Source organism: Somniosus microcephalus, chromosome 12 (assembly GCF_052327205.1).
Source record: "Somniosus microcephalus isolate GS21.2 chromosome 12, FLI_Smic_1.0, whole genome shotgun sequence".
In the NCBI taxonomy this organism is placed as follows: domain Eukaryota; kingdom Metazoa; phylum Chordata; class Chondrichthyes; order Squaliformes; family Somniosidae; genus Somniosus; species Somniosus microcephalus.
In genome coordinates this window covers 144,987,547-144,991,966 of record NC_140998.1, presented here as the reverse complement: position 1 = coordinate 144,991,966, position 4,420 = coordinate 144,987,547, and positions in this window count along the sequence as shown.

The window sequence follows — 4,420 nt, the reverse complement described above, 5'->3', positions numbered from 1 at the left end:
GACGGCCGGCGGCCGAGCCACGCACCCCCCCGGCCGAGGCCGATTGCGGCTCTGAGAGACGGCCGGCGGCCGAGCCCCGCCGAGCGCGAACAGAGACGCCGCGTCTCACCTGCTCCTGCTGCGCACGCACCCTGACCCTCGTGGCTGACGCCGTTGCCCTGGGTAACGTGACACGGCGGGGGGGGGTGAGGAGCTTAGCAGAAGCGCAATCACCTAGCTCGGGCCTGGCTGGGCAAGAAAGGCGCAGGCTTTGAGGCCTAAGAAAAAAACGGGCAAAAGTAGGAAAAGAATGTTCAGGTTAGATAAAATATTTACAAATGAGTGATTTATTTTAAAAGAATTTAATAAATTGAATTTATTTTGCTGGAAATGTATATTTGAAAAGAAAGACGCAGAAAGCAGGAAAAAGAATGGAAGCAAGATGGCGGCTACTCACCTCGGTTCAGAACGATAAGGCCCGCCCACACATGCACCGATTGGTCGACCGTCAGGTCACCAAAGCGTAGGATTGGTCAATCGTCCCCGTCACTCGACTGTAGGAGGACCCGGCCGCACGCGGCAGCAAGCCGCCGTACGATTGGTCGACCTCGAGGTCACTCTGTCGCTAATGAGCGATAATGAGATGCTAATGAGCGGAATGTTGAAGGTTTTTGGAATACCGCGGGCGCGATTTTAGCCCGGCCGAAACGTAAATACGCTTAAAACCGTCTCGGAAGCGTAAGCTTTCTTTGGAGGTAACGCGCGCGTAGGTACGCCCTGTAACTTTCGAGCGCATAGCCCGACAGACGCATCACGCGATGACAGACAGAATGACAGAATGACAGACAGATGTACCGATTTATATATATAGACTAGCTGAAGTGCCCGGCGGTGCCGAGGCTTTTTCGAGGGCATGTGTTGTTGAAGAGAGAGAGAGAGAGCGACTGGGGGGGAGAGAGAGAGAGCGCGACTGGGGGGAAGAGAGAGAGCGACTGGGGGGTAGAGAGAGAGCGACTGGGGGAAGAGAGAGAACGACTGGGGGGAAGAGAGAGAGCGGGTGGGGGGAAGAGAGCGGGGGGGAAGAAGGGCGGGGGGGAAGGGGCGGGGGGAAGGGAGGGGGGAAGGGGGAAGGAAGGGGGAAGGGAGGGGGGAAGGGAGGGGGGGAAGGGAGGGGGGGAAGGGGCGGGGGAAGGGGGGGGGGCAGGGGGGGAAGGGGGGAAGGGGGTGGGCAGGAGGGGAAGGGGGGCGGGGGGCGGCGGGGGGGAAGGGAGGTGTGGGAAGGGGAAGTGGGGGGCGGGGGCGGAAGGGGGGGCGGGGGGGAAGGGGCGGGGGGGGACCCAGCCCGAGAGCCCTGCTCTCCAAGCCCCGCCCCCCCGGCCGAGCGTCCCGCTCTCCGAGCCCCGCCCCACCCCCGGCCGAGAGCCCCGCTCTCCGAGCCCTGCCCCCCCCGGCCGAGCCCGATTGCGGCTCTGAGAGACAGCCGGCGGCCGAGCCACGCACCCCCCTCCCCCGGCCGAGGCCGATTGGCGGCTCTGAGAGACGGCCGGCGGCCGAGCCCCACCCCCCCCCCGCCGAGTCCGATTGTGGCTCTGAGAGACGGCGGGCAGCTGAGCCCCACCCCCCCCGCCGAGCGCGGAACAGAGACGCCGCGTCTCACCTGCTCCTGCTGCGCGCGCACCCCGACCCTCGTGGCTGACGCCGTTGCCCTGGGTAACGTGACACGGCGGGGTGGGGTGGGTGAGGAGCTTAGCAGAAGCGCAATCACCTAGCTCGGGCCTGGCTGGGTAAGAAAGGCGCAGGCTTTGAGGCCTAAGAAAAAAACGGGGAAAGGTAGGAAAAAGAATGTTCAGGTTAGGTTTACAAATGAGTGATTTTTTTAAAAAACAATTTAATAAATTCAATTTTATTTTGGTGGAAATGTATATTTGAAAAGAAAGACGCAGAAAGCAGGAAAAAGAATGGAAGCAAGATGCGGCGACTCACCTCGGTTCAGAACGATAAGGCCCGGCCACACACGCACCGATTGGCCCGGCGGCACACGCCAGCAACCCGGCGTACGATTGGTCGAGCTCGAGGTCACTCTGTCGCTAATGAGCGGATAATGAGATGCTAATGAGCGGAATGTTGAAGGTTTTTGGGATACCGCGGGCGCGATTTTAGCCCGGCCGAAACGTAAATACGCTTAAAACCGTCTCGAAGCATAAGCTTTCTTTGGAGGTAACGCGCGCGTAGCTACGCCCTGTAACTTTCGAGCGCATAGCCTGACAGACACACACGCGATGACAGACAGAATGACAGACAGACAGATGTACCGATTTATATATATAGATAGATAGACTTGCTGAAGTGCCCGCCGGTGCCGAGGCTTTTTCGAGGGCATGTTGTTGTTGGAAGAGAGAGAGAGAGAGCGACTGGGGGGGGGGGGAGAAGAGAGAGAGAGCGCGCGACTGGGGGGGAAGAGAGAGAGCGACTGGGGGGTAGAGAGAGAGCGACGGGGGAAGAGAGAGAGCGACTGGGGGAAGAGAGAGTGCGGGTGGGGGGAAGAGAGCGGGGGGGAAGGGAGGGCGGGGGGGGAAGGGAGGGGGGAAGGGAGGGGGGAAGGGGCGGGGGAAGGGAGGGGGGAAGGGATGGGGGAAGGAGGGGGGAATGGGGGGTGCGGGGGGAGGGGGCGGGGGGAGAACGGGGAGCGGGGGGGTAGGGGGGAAGGGGGGGCGGGGGGAAGTGGGGGGGCGTCGGGGGGGAGGGAAGGGGAAGGGGAAGGGGGGTCGGAAGGGGGGGGGGCCCGGGGGGGGCCCAGGCCGAGAGCCCCGCTCTCCGAGCCCCGCCCCCCCGGCCGAGAGCCCCGCTCTCCGAGCCCCGCCCCCCCCCCCGGCTGAGCCCGATTGCGGCTCTGAGAGACGGCCGGCGGCCGAGCCCCGCCCCCCCCCCCGGCCGAGCCCGATTGCGGCTCTGAGAGACGGCCGGCGGCCGAGCCCCACCCCCCCCCGGCCGAGCCCGATTGCGGCTCTGAGAGACGGCCAGCGGCCGAGCCACGCCCCCCCCCCCGGCCGAGGCCGATTGCGGCTCTGAGAGATGGCCGGCGGCCGAGCCCCGCCTCCCCCCCCCCCGCCGAGCCCGATTGCGGCTCTGAGAGACGGCCGGCGGCCGAGCCCCGCCGCCCCCCCGCCGAGCGCGGAACACAGACGCCGCATCTCACCTGCTCCTGCTGCGCGCGCACCCTGACCCTCGTGGCTGACGCCGTTGCCCTGGGTAACATGACACGGCAGGGGCGGGGGGTGAGGAGCTTCGCAGAAGCGCAATCACCTAGCTCGGGCCTGGCTGGGCAAGAAAGGCGCAGGCTTTGAGGCCTAAGAAAAAAACGGGCAAAGGTAGGAAAAAGAATGTTCAGGTTAGGTTTACAAATGAGTGATTTTTTTTAAAACAATTTAATAATTCAATTTTATTTTGGTGGAAATGTATATTTGAAAAGAAAGACGCAGAAAGCAGGAAAAAGAATGGAAGCAAGATGGCGGCGACTCACCTCGGTTCAAAACGATAAGGCCCGGCCACACACGCACCGATTGGCCCGGCGGCACACGCCAGCAACCCGGCGTACGATTGGTCGTGCTCGAGGTCACTCTGTCGCTAATGAGCGGATAATGAGATGCTAATGAGCGGAATGTTGAAGGTTTTTGGGATACCGCGGGCGCGATTTTAGCCCGGCCGAAACGTAAATACGCTTAAAACTGTCTCGGAAGCGTAAGCTTTCTTTGGAGGTAACGCGCGCCGTAGGTACGCCCTGTAACTTTCGAGCGCATAGCCCACCAGACGCACACGCGATGACAGACAGAATGACAGACAGAATGACAGACAGACAGAATGACAGACAGAAGTACCGATTTATATATATAGACTAGCTGAAGTGCCCGGCGGTGCCGAGGCTTTTTCGAGGGCATGTTGTTGTTGAAGAGAGAGAGAGAGAGCGACTGGGGGGAGGGGAGAAGAGAGAGAGAGAGCGCGACTGGGGGGGGAAGAGAGAGAGCGACTGGGGGGGTAGAGAGAGAGTGACTGGGGGAAGAGAGAGAGCGACTGGGGGGGAAGAGAGAGAGCGGGTGGGGGGAAGAGAGCGGGGGGGAAGGGGGGCGGGGGGAAGGGGCAGGGGGAAGGGAGGGGGGGAAGGGAGGGGGGAAGGGAAGGGAGGGGGGAAAGGGAGGGAAGGGAGGGGGGAAAGGGAGGGGGGAAAGGGGGGGAAGGGGCGGGGGGGAAGGGGGGTGAAGGGGCGGGGGGAGAAGGGGGGAAGAGGGGGTAAGGGGGGCGGGAAGGGGAAGGGGGGGTGGAAGGGGGGGCGGGGGGGAAGGGGCGGGGGGGCCCAGGCCGAGAGCCCCGCTCACCGAGCCCGCCCCCCCCCCGGCCGAGAGCCCCGCTCTCCGAGCCCCACCCCCCCCCCCCCGGCCGAGCCCAA